This window comes from Oryx dammah, unplaced genomic scaffold, assembly GCF_014754425.2.
Source record: "Oryx dammah isolate SB20612 unplaced genomic scaffold, SCBI_Odam_1.1 HiC_scaffold_1, whole genome shotgun sequence".
NCBI classification, from domain to species: Eukaryota; Metazoa; Chordata; class Mammalia; order Artiodactyla; family Bovidae; genus Oryx; species Oryx dammah.
Genome location: NW_024070185.1, coordinates 82,006,346 through 82,022,018, shown reverse-complemented (window position 1 = coordinate 82,022,018; position 15,673 = coordinate 82,006,346). Strand labels below are relative to the sequence as shown.

General features: G+C 39.4%; 1 non-coding gene across 1 annotated transcript; it reads left to right on the top strand.

Annotated features, from left to right (window-relative positions):
• The first annotated feature begins 15,382 nt into the window (after positions 1-15,382).
• On the top strand, positions 15,383-15,485 carry LOC120867953. The gene has a single exon (XR_005722094.1). It is a non-coding gene; the product is annotated as a U6 spliceosomal RNA (small nuclear RNA).
• Positions 15,486-15,673: the final 188 nt, after the last annotated feature.

The window sequence follows — 15,673 nt, the reverse complement described above, 5'->3', positions numbered from 1 at the left end:
CTCCAGTATTCTTGGGCTTCCCTAGTGGCTCACTTGGTAAAGACTCTGCCTGCAATGCAGGAGACCTGTGTTTGATCCCTGGGTTGGGAAAATCCCCTGGAGCTGATGGCAACCCACTCCAATATTATTGCCTGGAGAATCCCCATGGACAAAGGAGCCTGGTCAGCTGGAATTCCATCACCTCCACTAGCTTTGTTCCTAGTGATGCTTCCTAGGGCCCACTTGACTTTGCACTCCAAGATTTATATCTTTTCCCAAATTCGAGAAGTTTCAGACACTATTTTTTCAAGTACTTTTTCAGTGTTATTCTTTTTCGCCTCTCTTTCTGTGTTTCTGATGGCATGTGTGTTGACTCTTTTGTTATTGTCCTACAAGTCCTTGTTTTAAATTCTATTTTGTTGTTGTGGTTTCTCACATACGGTGATTTCTATTGATTTATCTTCATATCTCTGAATCTACATTCTGTTGTGTCCACCTTACTATTGAGCTTATACAGCAAGTTTTTCATTCTGATTATTGTATTTTTCAGTTCTTTAATCTTCATTTGCTTATTTTTTGAATTTTTATTTCTTTGGTTAGATTTTCTATTTTTTATGTTTCCAAAAATATGTAACTGCTTATTGAAACATTTTTAAGATGATTACTTTAAAACCCTTGTCAGATACTTATATCAGATATATCTTGGGGTTGGTAACTGTTCATTGTCTTTTCTCATTTCTTTTGTGATTTTCCTGGTCTTGGTAAAACACGTGTTTTTTGTTGTTGTTGTTGTTATATCTGAGATATTTTATATATTATATTATGAGATTATGGATCTTATTTAATCTTCTTTTTAGCAGTCATAGTTCAAGGGCCAGGTGGGTGTATTTGTTCAGCTTCCTGTCACGATCTTCCAAAGCATCCTGGCCAAAATGGGGCACTGATTCATGCTGCTCTATTGCAGATGGGTAGGGTAAAAGTTCAGATCCCTCCTCACCTCATCGTCATCTGTCTGGGAAAGGTGGGGCACTGACTCACATCACATTGTTGTCTCTGAGTGATATATCAACTCACTGCTTGGCTCTACTGCCTCCCAGGTGGGAAAGAAGAGTGAGCAGAAGGCTGACTTACACCATTTTGTTACTGCTGGCAGGGGTAAAGGGTCAGCTCCCCATGGGGCCCCACTGACATCAGGCGAGGGGAGAAGCAAAGCATGAACTTCCTCTCACTGCACCATTCCATTCTGCCTCGCTGATGCCAGATAAGGTAGAGAGTTAGCTCCCCAATAGGCCTTGATGACAGGGGTAAGAGAGGTGAAGCCTCGCTGTAACTACCTCTGCCTTTTACAACCTTGTGAAGTTTCACTGTTGCCATGTGGGAGTGGAGGATCAGGTCAAGGCTTGACCCCACTGATGTTCTCCTGAAGAAGCAGGGGGCAATCAGGCCACTGCCTGCATCTAGGAAAGTACAGAATTTCAGCCCTTTCAATACTACTCTTTCTTTCCTTATTTGTGTCTGGGTTTTAAAAATATGATGGCTTTGCTTTGTGAGATCTCCTGTTTTTATTCTCCTCTCTCATTTCAATTTAAATCTCCTCTTTTCATCATCTCTGTTTTCCTTATCACACTTGATTTTGATTCAACTGCAAGCAATTTCTTGCAGGTCAGCCCCAGCAGGTCAACTCAGAGTTCATAGCAGTTATATTGCTCTCTCTGTTTTTATTCTATCTTAACATAGGCCCCTTGCACCAAAGTGGTACTGGAGACAATAAACTTCCTTTTAGAGCTGCTGTTCTCAAACTAGCCCATCTCATTGTTTCCCTTGCATTCTTTTGCACAGATGCCACTAGTGTGCAGATGGTGTGTCTCTAAACCCATATTTTGAGATTTATGGGGATATCTTGTCATCTTTTTTCTTTTTTTGGTAAATTTATCCCTGATGCTTGATGTTTAATTTTGTTTTGATATCTAGTTGTTCTGTTTTTTTATGTAGTAGTTTAGAATGACTAAACAACTTTTTTGCCACTTTCATTGTCTTCCCAGAATCTCCTCTCTTTCTATTTTTCATTTTCTATCGTTCATTCTTCTCAGAACAGTCTGTGTGGTACTCTCTCCATTGTTTCTTCATGGATAAAATGGTATCACAGGTATTCGCAGGTTATCCAAACAGAAGAGAGAATTCTCATTTTGAGTCAATGACTGATTTAAGCCATCCCTCCCACAAGTTCAATGATGATGTGCTCAGTCGTTTCAGTCGCGTCCGACTCTGGTGCAACCTATGGACTGTAGCCAGCCAGGCTCCTCTGTCCATGGGGATTCTCCAGGCAAGAATACTAGAGTGGGTTGCCATGCCATCCTCCAAGGGATCTTCCCAACCCAGGAACTGAACTCATATCTCTGGCATCTCCTGCATTGTAAGCAGTTTCTTTACCCACTGAACCACCTGGGAAGCCCATTAGCGCATTAAGACCCCCTAAACCTTGTTCCTATTAGCTCATGGTATCAGAATGAGGAGAAGTAAACCTACATATCTGTCTCCTGACTGCCTTCCTAAGGCATGTAACTGGTCTGTTATCAACTGCACACAGGCCCTGAATGCATAGTTTCTCTAGTCCTACAGCGCTCCTTAAACTGCTGTTGTAAGGGACATATGCAGTAAGCAAGGGCACCAGTATAAAGACAAATGCTAATTGAATAGTGTCAGAGCAGCATTTCACATACTCCCATCCAGTACAGGCTATGGAGTAAGTGAAGAACAGAACCAGGACAAACCATGTCCTAGAGCAGGGCTGGTGGGCACTGTGAGTAGGCTGTGCAGGAGTGTCCTGTACACTAACAGGAAGCCAAGAGATCCACTCCACCCCATGTCTCTACCAAGAAATGGGAAGAGCCAGGTCTGACGGGAAACATTCTATTAAAAAAAAAAGAGTGCAGTTCATGGAATGCGCAGTTATGGCATAAAAGAATTTCAAATCTCTGTTTTCATAAAGCAAAAATCTCAAGTCTTTGCGATTGAGTTTCACATTAACTGGCACTTTATTTGCTTAAAACCTAAGCATTGTCAGTTTGAGAAGTAATCCACTGAGATACATAGATCTCTCCATCTAAATTCTAGGGTTTCTTCTTTTGATCCTTGATAAAAAAATTTTATCCAAGAAACAGAATAGATACATGAACCATTCGAGAATGAAATAGGGAATCAAGAAAGATTTAAGTTGTGGTGGCCCTTGCTTTTTAAAAAAAAAAAGTTCTTTAAAGACTGTAGCAGAATAAAAGGATCACTGGCTCCGAGTCGCCTAGAGACAACAAGTGATGAAACTAAAACAAACAAGTAAACCCACATCCCTAAACAAGTTTGCTGTTGCTGCTAAGTCGCTTCAGTCGTGTCCGACTCTGTGCGACCCCATAGATGGCAGCCCGCCAGGCTCCCTCATCCCTGGGATTCTCCAGGCAAGAATACTGGAGTGGGTTGCCATTTAGGCAACCTCAATTCCCTGCCCTGCCCCATGGTAAAAAACATGAATACTTTAGGTAGCAGTTCAGAATTTACCTTCATCTCTTACCTGCCCCATCAATGGAAGTTCAAAGTCATGATTTTTTTTGGACTTCCATATTTTTGTATATAGAATATAAACTCATACTAGATGATAACTAATTTTTTTTAAATTCAGGTCCAGAAAGAATCAATAACTTTTAATTAAAACCTTCTACATTTTGATTACTGTTCAACTTGCTTCCATTTAGCAAAAAGCAACATTTCATATGTTTACCTCAAATCTCATTGCTTTACAACTGTGGCATACCTTCCATTAAAAATAAAAAGGTGAAGCAGTCAATCCAGTGATTAATTTAACATGGCTTTCATTGGGAAAGGGGGGGAGGGGAAAGTGGGGGGTTATGACGAAGAGAGACCAATAGACAAAAAAGGTAAATTAAACATACAATTGTTTCCTTTAAAAAAAAGAAGAAAAAAATTATCATTTTCAATTATCAATTATTATCAATGGTGATAATTGAAGTAAAGGAAACTTCAGCTAGTCTTTTACAACCAACAATGTGGAAAGATGTATTTTTCAAGTTTAAAATTTCTATATTGACATTAATATTTTATAATTAGGCACAATACAAATATGCATCCAGTTAAAATTAATACATAAAACTCTTGCCACATGACTAAGACCAAGAAACTGATTCTTCCCAACTAATGCCTTTGCAATTTTTTAAGTCAGAGGCTTGGTTCCACAGTTGCCAAGCAATAGAGATTAAAATGAGTCTTAAAAAGTCATCTTTTAAAATGAAATAGAAAATAATTTTATCAAGAAATTAATTTCTCTAGTTGAGAATCAAAGGATAATTCAAAATCTCTTATTAAAGGAAGCCTATCCTTCTTTTAGAAATGGCCAATTTTCCATTGGTACTCAAGCTTAAAAAGAATTTATCATGTGAAATTTGCATAAGAAAATAATGAAAAACTTACTGGTAAAGGCTACTAATATGTCTTCCTTATGGTTACTAATAGATAAATATGCTCTAATTCTAAAGGATTAAGGCTGCTTCTCTCCAATAACTCAGCAAGTAATTTGTATTTTTGGAAACTAAAAGATCTTCATGATCCAGATAACCACAATGGTATGATCACTCACCTAGAGCCAGACATCCTGGAATGCAAAGTCAAGTGGGCCTTAGGAAGCATCACAACAAACAAAGCTACTGGAGGTGATAGAATTCCAGCTGAGCTATTTAAAAATCCCAAAAGATGATGCTGTGAAAGTGCTGCACTCAATATGCCAGAAAATTTGGAAAACTCAGCAGTGGCCACAGGACTGGAAAAGGTCAGTCTTCATTCCAATCCCAAAGATGGGCAATGCCAAAGAATGTTCAAACTACCGCACAACTGCACTCATCTCACACACTAGCAAAGTAATGATCACAATTCTCCAAGCCAGGCTTCAACAATACGTGAACTTCCAGATGTTCAAGCTGGTTTTAGAAAAGGCAGAGGAACCAGAGATCAAATTGCCAACATCCACTGGATCATCAAAAAAAAACACAAGAGTTCCAGAAAAACATCTATTTCTGCTTTATTGACTACTCCAAAGCCTTTGAATGTGTGGATCACAACAAACTGGAAAATTCTTAAAGAGATGAGAATACTAGACCACCTGATCCACCTCCTGAGAAATCTGTATGCAGGTCAAGAAGCAATAGTTAGAACTGGACATGCAACAACAGTTCAGTTCAGTTCAGTTCAGTTGCTCAGTCATGTCCAACTCTTTGCGACTCATGAACCGCAGCACGCCAGGCCTCCCTGTCCATCACGATATCACGGAGTTCACTCACTCTCATGTCCATCGAGTCCATGATACCATCCAGCCATCTCATCCTCTGTCATCCCCTTCTCCTCCTGCCCCTAATCCCTCCCAGCATCAGAGTCTTTTCCAATGAGTCAACTCTTTGCATGAGGTGGCCAAAGTACTGGAGCTTCAGCTTTAGCATCATCCCTTCCAAAGAAATCCCAGGGTTGATCTCCTTCAGAATGGACTGGTTGGATCTCCTTGCAGTCCAAGGGACTCTCAAGAGTCTTCTCCAACACCACAGTTCAAACGCATCAATTCTTCGGTGCTCAGCCTTCTTCACAGTCCAACTCTCACATCCATACATGACTACTGATTGCAGCCATGAAATTAAAAGACGCTTACTCCTTGGAAGAAAATTTATGATCAACCTAGATAATATATTCAAAAGCAGAGACATTACTTTGCCAACTAAGGTCCGTCTAGTCAAGGCTATGGTTTTTCCTGTGGTCATGTATGGATGTGAGAGTTGGACTGTGAAGAATGCTGAGTGCCAAAGAATTGATGCGTTTGAACTGTGGTGTTGGAGAAGACTCTTGAGAGTCCCTTGGATGGCAAGGAGATCCAACCAGTCCATTCTGAAGGAGATCAACCCTGGGATTTCTTTGGAAGGGATGATGCTAAAGCTGAAACTCCAGTACTTTGGCCACCTCATGAGAAGAGTTGACTCATTGGAAAAGACTCTGATGCTGGGAGGGATTGGGGGCAGGAGGAGAAGGGGACGACCGAGGATGAGATGGCTGGATGGCATCACAGACTCGATGGACGTGGGTCCGAGTGAACTCCGGGAGATGGTGATGAACAGGGAGGCCAGGCATGCTGTGATTCATGGGGTCACAAAGAGTCAGACATGACTGAGAGACTGAACTGAACTGACTAGACGGACCTTAGTTGGCAAAGTAATGTCTCTGCTTTTGAATATACTATCTAGGTTGGTCATAACTTTTCTTCCAAGGAGTAAGCGTCTTTTAATTTCATAGCTGCAATCACCATCTGCAGTGATTTTAGAGCCCCCCAAAATAAAGTCTGACACTGTTTCTACTGTTTCCCATCTATTTCCCATGAAGTGATGGGACCAGATGCCATGATCTTCGTTTTCTGAATGTTGAGCTTTAAGCCAACTTTTTCACTCTCCTCTTTTCACTTTCATCAAGAGGCTTTTTAGCTCCTCTTCACTTTCTGCATAAGGGTGGTGTCATCTGCATATCTGAGGTTATTGATATTTCTCCTGGCAATCTTGATTCCAGCTTGTGTTTCTTCCAGTCCAGGGTTTCTCATGATGTCCTCTGCATATAAGTTAAATAAGCAGGGTGACAATATACAGCCTTGATGCACTCCTTTTCCTATTTGGAACCATTCTGTTGTTCCATGTCCAGTTCTCACTGTTGCTTCCTATTCTGCATACAGATTTCTCAAGAGGCAGTTTAGGTGCTCTGGTATTCCCATCTCTTTCAGAATTGTCCACAGTTTATTGTGATCCACACAGTCAAAGGCTTTGGCATAGTCAATAAAGCAGAAATAGATGTTTTTCTGGAACTCTCTTGCTTTTTCCATGATCCAGCAGATGTTGGCCATTTGATCTCTGGTTCCTCTGCCTTTTCTAAAACCAGCTTGAACATCAGGGAGTACACGGTTCATGCATTGCTGAAGCCTGGCTTGGAGAATTTTGAGCATTACTTTACTAGCATGTGAGATGAGTGCAATTGTGCGGTAGTTTGAGCGTTCTTTGGCATTGCCTTTCTTTGGGACTGGAATGAAAACTGACCTTTTCCAGTCCTGTGGCCACTGCTGAGTTTTCCAAATTTGCTGTCATATTGAGTGCAGCACTTTCAGAGCATCATCTTTCAGGATTTGAAAGAGCTCACCTGGAATTCCATCACCTCCACTAGCTTTGTTTGTAGTGAAGCTTTCTAAGGCCCACTTGACTTCACATTCCAAGATGTCTGGCTCTAGATTAGTGATCACATCATCATGATTATCTGGGTTGTGAAGATCTTTTTTGTACAGTTCTTCCATGTATTCTTGCCACCTCTTCTTAATATCTTCTGCTTCTGTTAGGTCAACAGACTGGTTCCAAATTGGGAAAGGAGTATGTCAAGGCTGTATATTGTCACCCTGCTTATTTAACTTATATGCAGAGTACATCATGAGAAACGCTGGGCTGGATGAAGTCAAGGTGGAATCAAGATTGTTGAGAAAAATATCAGTAACCTCAGATATGCAGATGATACCACCCTTATGGCAGAATGTGAAGAACTAAAGAACCTCTTGATGAAAGTGAAAGAGGAGAGTGAAAAAGCTGGCTTAAAACTCAACATTTAGAAAACTAAGGTCCTGGCATCCAGTCCCATCACTTCATGGCAAATAGGTGGTGAAAATAATGAAAACAGTGAGAGACTTTATTTTTTTGAGCTTCAAAATCACCACAGATGGTGACTGCAGCCATGAAATTAAAAGACGCTTCCTCTTTGGAAAAAAAGCTATGACCAACCTAGACAGCATAAAAAGCAGAGACGTTACTTTGCAAACAAAAGTCTGTTTAGTCAAAGCTGTGGTTTTCCCAGTGGTAGTGTATGGATGTGAGAGTTGAAAAATATCATTATGTTGTTGGACAATATCTTTATACTGAGCTCCATAGAATTGATGCTTTTGAACTGTGGTGTTGGAGAAGACTCTTGAGAATCCCTTGGACTGCAAGGATATCCAACCAGTCCATCCTAAAGATCAGTCCTGAATATTCACTGGAAGGATTGATGCTGAAGATGAAACTCCAATACTTTGGCCACCTGATGGGAAGAGCCGAGTCATTTGAAAAGACCCTGATGCTGGGAAAGATTGAAGGTGGTACCGGGGTCCAGCCCCAGCAGGATCCAGGGGTTCCCTCAGGATGGACGGAGTTGGCGAGAGATAGAGAGAGAGAGATGGGGAGATGAAGCTTAGGTGGAACAGGCCTGTAACTTTATTTTTAAAAAGAGCTTTTATACCTTGGGTTGTACATAGAGGGGCATGGAAGATGCAGAGTCATGCAGGGTCAGCAGTTCTGACCCTTATCGAAACCAGGCTTTCTTTCTGCATACCTTTCCATATGCAAAAGTCTTATGTGATTTACATCATCTTCTGGCCTGGAGGCCTGTTAACATTTTATGACCCTTTTTTCTGATAAAGTTTTGTCAACCAGAAAACTTATTTTCTCTAAAAGTGTTTTTTCTCTAAGTCTGGCACCACTCTCAGAAAGTACTAAATAAAGTTACATTCCTATGGGGCAAAGGTGCAGTGGGTTATAACAAAGAAAAAAATTATTAACTCAAAGGTCTAATGTTGCTAACACCAAAGCTACTACTTATTTTTCCTACATATCAACTGTATTAACTAATATACTCCCAGGCACACAATGGGTAAGGGATATGGAAACTTGGCAGCAAGCATTGGCTCAACAATGAAATCTTTACCAGCACTATTCTAATAATTTTTACTCCTCAAAGGGCTCTATGCCTATTAGGACTTTAGAATGTTTAAGTTCCCTTGCCTTTCATGGTTGGGAAGCTGTGAACAATCATGTGCGTTAGTCGTAAGAGTATGGATAGACCTGCCACATAAGTTAGAATGCTAACAGAGTGGTTTGAATTGAAATATTCCTTTCATGCCCAGGAGACTTATCAACTAGAGCCCTAAGTTGATTTTCTCCAGAGAAAGGTGGTCGGGGATAGCCCCCTGTTAATGCCAGAAGAGTTGGTGAAAGGCATAATATAGTAAAGAGTAGACAGACAGACTTTGGTATCGGGGTAGATGCTTGAGCAGGTCCAGGGAGTCCCTCGAGTCCTGATCCGCCTTGCCTGTCAGGTGTCTCCTCATGACCTTGTCATGGGTGGGATCTCGTGTGCTGGCTCCCGGCAAGGTGAGAGGAGAAAGGGACGACAGAGGATAAGATGGTTGGATGGCATCACCAACACGATGGACATGAGTTTGAGTATGCTCCTGAATTTGGTGATGGACAGGGAAACCTGGTGTTGTGCAGTCCAAGGGGTCACAAAGAGTCTGACACGAATGAGCGACTGAACTGAACTGATAGTCACTTTTCTCACAGCCTTTAAAATCCTGGTGTTCACAGAAAACTGTAGAATCTAAAATATAAGTTGACTTTTCATGAATTTAGGTCCTTTGGACTTAACCTATTTTTTGGTCACATCAAACAATCTACATAAATGTCAAGTAATTGACTAAATTCTGAACACTTTTAATCTAAATATGATTTTCCACATTTTATTAGATCTCTGATAATGTGTTGTTAGAATAAGCACACACATACATTTTCAAAATATTTCATTTTATGCAATCCAGGCACTTTTTATTAAATTAACAAGAAAAGTTTAATACTCAGATGGAAATGCAAAAGATCTAAATGACTAAAACAATTTTATAAAATAAAAATAAAGTTAGAGAACTTATATTATTTGATTTGAAAAATTACTATAAAACTATAGTAATTGGAATGAGGTAGGAGGTTGGAGGGAGGGGACATACATATACTTATGGTCAATTCATGTTGATATATGGCAGAAACCAACACAATATTGCAAAGCAATTATCTTACAGTTAAAAGTAAACATTTTTAAAATGTCAAAAAACTATAATAATCATGATAGTGTGATATTGGCATAAGGATGGACATACAGAACAATAGAGCAGAATGGCAAATCCAGAAATAAACACAAACATTTATGTCTGTTCAATTAATTTTCTATACAGGAGCCAAAGTACTTCAATGAACAATGATAGTCTTTTCCATAAATAGTGATAGAATAACTGAATATTTGTTTAGGGAGAAAGCTTAATCCTTATCCCATACCCCATATTATGCATAAAAATTAACACAAAGTGGATCATAGCCCTTACTTTAAAGGTTAAAAATATAGTTTCTAAAGGGTGAAAATTTTTTATAACATGGATTTCTTTACAAATAACGTTAAACAAAAAGAAAAAATCAATAAATTAGACTTCATCATAATTAAACCTTCTGCAATTTGAGAGTCTGTTAAGAAAACAAAAACTAACCGTGTGATGAAAAGTTTTATATACCATGATCATCGATGTCAAATCCCGGTTATGATACTGCACTATAGATTTGCAAAATATTACCATTGGAATAAAATGGGTACATCTCTTTACATTTCTAGAATCTGCATATTAATCTATCAGTTCAGTTCAGTTCAGTCACTCAGTCGTGTCCAAGTCTTTATAATTATCTCAAGGTAAAGGCTTAATCTAAAAAGAGCACATCACAGACTGAGAGAAAACATTTGCAAAATATAAATCTAACAAACAGCTTATATACAAAATATATTTCAAGATTTTAGAGATAAAAAATAAGATGATGAAACTTAATAAAGGTAAAAAATTTGAAGACCACGTACTGAAAAAGTTGCATATAAATAATGACAGGAAAATATGTTCAACATAATTGTCTATCCCAGAGATGCAAGTGAAATCTTCATCCAACTGAGTGGCTAAAATTAAATGACTGACACTTTTCTGGTTCCAGGCTAGATGTAAGCACATGCCCCTATCTATGTTTCTCACACTGCTTTCAAAACAAAGAACCAAAATAATTCTAGATGAAATTTATAAAGCAAGCAACAAAAGATTCCAGAAGTAAAGGGAAGAAGATAGATTGTACAGAGACCTTGAGACTAGAGAAAAGCCAGTGGTGATTTCCTGTAGGTTTTGTTTGTTTGTTTGTCTGTCTTTGTTTTTTGCCTTACATATCATAGCCTGGGCACTTAAGAGTCCTGTGACTTGGAAAGAACAATGGGCAAAAAGAGAAAAACTTCCAGAAAAAGCCCACTTTCTCCAGCATAAGTACCAGGAAAAAGGACAAAAAACTTTTGACCATTCCTTCCCAATTTAGGAAAACATAAAAGAACACACACAAAGACATACACACTCATTCCTTAATTGTCACTGGCCATTACAGCTGCAAGGATTGTAGACAGTCTTGTCTTTTATCCAACCCTGCAATAACAGGGAGGCACCTTCTTGTCAGCCATGGAGCTGACACTCATTCCTGACACTCATTCCTGACAAGTAATAATGGAGTAGCACTTTGAATTTACAGCCATGGAGACTGGGCAAAGACTGATTTTCAGTCTCTTCCCTTCAGTAACTAGGTGGAACTCAGCGCTCGCCAAATGACCACAGACTTTGGGAACACGCTTGCCTTTCATCACTGATCTGCAATAGCAAGGTGGTGTCCCTTTCCCTCCACATGGAATGCTGCAGCTGCAGAGAATATCAGCAAAGTTCTGTCTGTGCTTACCACCCTTCAGAAAAAGGGATACCCTCTCAACTAAATAAGGGGGGATGGGGGTACAGAGGACTATACAGAGAAGTGAACTAGAGAAAGGAATTTTCTTAATCTTTGCATGAAGTCCTGGGCAGAACTCTAAACAGCCCATGCATAAACCAAAAAAATAAGAAAAGGTTTAAGAACTGAACACTGATGTGGACTTCTGCCCAGGTTTCAAATGCTGTCATAATTAAAAAAAAAAAGTTAAAAAAAACCCCTGAATTTTGAAATAAGGAGCTCATGATATGAGCCACAGTCAGCTCCAGGTCTTGTTTTAGCTGACTGTATAAGAGCGTCTCTGTTATCATCTCTTGGGTTGTTGAAAAAGTTTGCTATGAACAGTGTTCTCTTGACAAAACTTTGTTATTCTTTGCCCTGTTCATTTTATACTCCATGGTGAAACTTGCCTGTTATTCTAAGTGTCCCTTGACTTCCTATTTTGGCATTCTAGTCTGCTATGATGAAAAGGACATTTTTAATTTTTTGAGTGTTAGTTCTAGAAGGTGTTGTAAGTCTTCATAGAACCAGTCAAGTTCAGCTTCTTCAGCATCAGTGCTTGGGGCATAGACTTGGGATTACTGTGATGTTGAATGGTTTGCCTTGGAAATGAACTGAGATCATTCTGTCATTTTTAAGATTGCACCCAACTACTGAATTTCAGACTCTTTGGTTGACTATGAGGGCTACTCAATTTCTTCTAAGGGATTCTTGTCCACAGTAGTAGATAAAATGGTCATCTGAATTAAATTAATCCATTCTCATCCACTTGAGTTCACTGATTCCTAAGATGTCAGTGTTCACTCCTGCCATCTCCTGCTTGACCACATCCAATTTACCTTGTCGTGGACCCAACATTTCAGGTTCCTATGCAATACTGTATTTTACAGCATCAGACTTTACTTTCACCACTAGACACATCCACAACTGAGCAATGTTTCTGCTTTTGCCCAGCCACTTCATTCTTTCTGGAGCTATTAGTAATGGCCTCCCACAAGGGATCAGTCACACTGGGGCTTCCCAGGTGGCGCTAGTAGTAAAGAACCTGTCTGCCAATGCTGGAGACTCAAGAGACATGGGTTCAACCCCTGGGTCAGAAAGATCCCCAGGAGGAGGGCATAGCAGCCCACTCCAGTATTCTTGCCTGGAGAATCCCATGGACAGAGGAGCCTGGTGGGCAACAGTCCACAGGGTCGCTGAGAGTCAGATGCAACTAAAATGACTTAGCATGCACACAGACTTCCTCAGTAGCATATTGGACATCTTCCTGGGTGTCTTGTGGGGGGAGCTTATCTTCTAGTTTCATATATTTTTACCTTTTCATACTGTCTATGGGGTTCTTATGGCAAGAATGCTGGAGTGGTTTACTATTCCCTCCTCCAGTGGACCATGTCTTGTCAGAATTCTTCACTATGACCTATTTGTCTTGAGTGGTCCTGCCCCTCATGGCTCATAGCTTCACTGAGTTATGCAAGCCTCTTCATCACACAAGCCCCTGTGATATATGAAGGGGTTTGTTCCACTGCCTTCTGATACTTTTCAAGTGACTTCATACTTCCATCTTTCCAAAATTTTTATCTTTTCGAGCAAAGAACACTTCCAGGTACCTTTTATATTCTTCCAGGGAATTGAAATTTTTTCCAATAAGCAAATTTTGTAAAGAGAAAAATAAATGGGAATCTGAAGGTGTAACGTCTGGTAAATACAGCAGATGAATCAGAACTTCCCAGACAAGCTGTAACAGTTTTTGCATGATCATCAAATAAACATGAGGTCTTGTTTTATCCTGATGGAAGATTATGCGTTTCCTGTTGCCAATTCTGGAAGCTTTTCTGTGAGTGCTGCTTTCAGTTGGTCTAACTGGGAGCAGTGCTTGTTGGAATTAATTGTTTAGTTTTCCAGAAAGAGCTCATAATAGAGGACTGCCTTACAATCCCACCATATACACAGCATCACCTTCTTTGGATGAAGATCGGCCTTTGGTGTGGTTGGTAGTGGTTTATTTGACTTGCCTCGTGATCTCTTCCATTTCACATTATTGTTTAGCATCCACTTTCCATCACCCATCACAATTTGTTTTATAAAGGGAACATTTTCCTTATGTTTCAGTAGAGAATTGCATGCAGAAATACAGTCAAGAAAGCTTTTTTCACATAACTTATGTGGAACCCAAACATTAAAGTGATTAACATAACCAAACTGGTGCAAATGATTTTCAATGCCTGATTTGTATATTTTGAGTATGTCAGCTATCTCCTGCATGGTATAATATTCAATTCAGTTCAGTTCAGTCACTCAGTCGTGTCCATCTCTTCGTGACCCCATGAACCGCAGCATGCCAGGCCTCCCTGTCCATCACCAACTGCCGGAATCTACCCAAACCCATGTTCATTGAGTCAGTGATGCCATCCAATCATCTCATTCTCTGTCGTCCCCTTCTCCTCCTGCCCTCAATCTTTCCCAGCACCAGGGTCTTTTCAAATGAGTTAGCTGTTTGCATCAGGTTGCCAAAGTATTGGAGTTTCAGCTTCAATATCAGTCCTACCAAAGAACACTCAGGACTGATCTCCTTTAGGATGGACTGGTTGGATCTTCTTGCAGTCCAAGGGACTCTCAAGAGTCTTCTCCAACACCACAGTTCAAAAGCATCAATTCGTTGGTGCTCAGCTTTCTTTATAGTCCAACTCTCACATCCATACATGACTACTGGAAAAACCATAGCCTTGACTAGACAGACCTTTGTTGACAAAGTAATGTCTCTGATTTTTAATATGCTGTCTAGGTTGGTCATAACTTTCCTTCCAAGTATAACATTGATTGTTCTTAATTAATATCTCAGTTTGATTGCTATCAACTTCAATTGGTTTACCCAACCATGGAGCACTGTCCAGCAAGAAATCTCTAGCACAAAACTTCGCAAACCACTTTTGACATGTTTGATCAGTCACAGCACTTTGTCCATACACTGCACAAATCAATTTTTGTGTTTCAGTTGTGTTTTCACCTTTTTTGAAACAATAAAGCATAATATGCCAAAATTTTACTTTTTTTCTTTCATCTTCAATATTAAAATGGCTACACAAAAAGTCACCAATTTTGATAAGGTTTTTCTAATGCATGTATTGTGACAGCTGTCACAATACAATCTAATTGTTTCAAATGAAGTTAAAGACAAGTAAATGCTACTAGAGCCATCATAAGAAGAACAAAAATTAAAGAACCTTTTGGCCAACCCAATAAATCACAGAGAGAAAACGACCTGAGGGACCTATGGGACAGAAACCAAAGGTCTGACAGTTAAATCATCAAAGCACCAGAAAGAGAGAAGAAAGAGTGCGAATAAATATTTGCTGAATAAATATTTAAAGAAATAGTAACTGTGAAGTCCTAATACTTAGAAAAAGACACACACAAAAATCTAATGTCTGAGGAAGCTGAGCAAACACTAAAAGAAAAATCCAAATAATCTGTACCAAGACATATCAGAAGAAAATTTTTGAAAAATAAACACAAAGAAACATCCTTGAAAGTAGCCAGAGATAAATGAGGGTTAACCTACAGGAGAATAATGATTTGAGGAACAGCTGATTTATCATTAGAAATGATGGAAGCCAGAAAAGGCACAACCTTTCTAAAGTGCTGAAAGAATGAACTGTCAACCAAAGTTTTACATCCAGAAAAAAATATTCTCTAAGAACAAAGATGAGTGGTTGCTTTGGCAGCACATATACTAAAATTGGAACAATACAGAGAAGATTAGCATGGCCCCTGTGCAAGGATGACATGCAAATTTGTGAAGCGTTCCATATGTTTTGGAAGTGTAAAAAAAAAGAAAGAACAAAGGTGAAAACTATATTTTCAAATGAAACAAAACTCAGAGAATCTGTCACCAGCAGATCTTCTCTAAAAGAATGATTAAAGTAAGTTCTTCAGACAGAAAGGAAATGAGAGCAAAAGAAAACTTAGAACACCCAAAATGGAGACAAATCAACAGGAAGAGT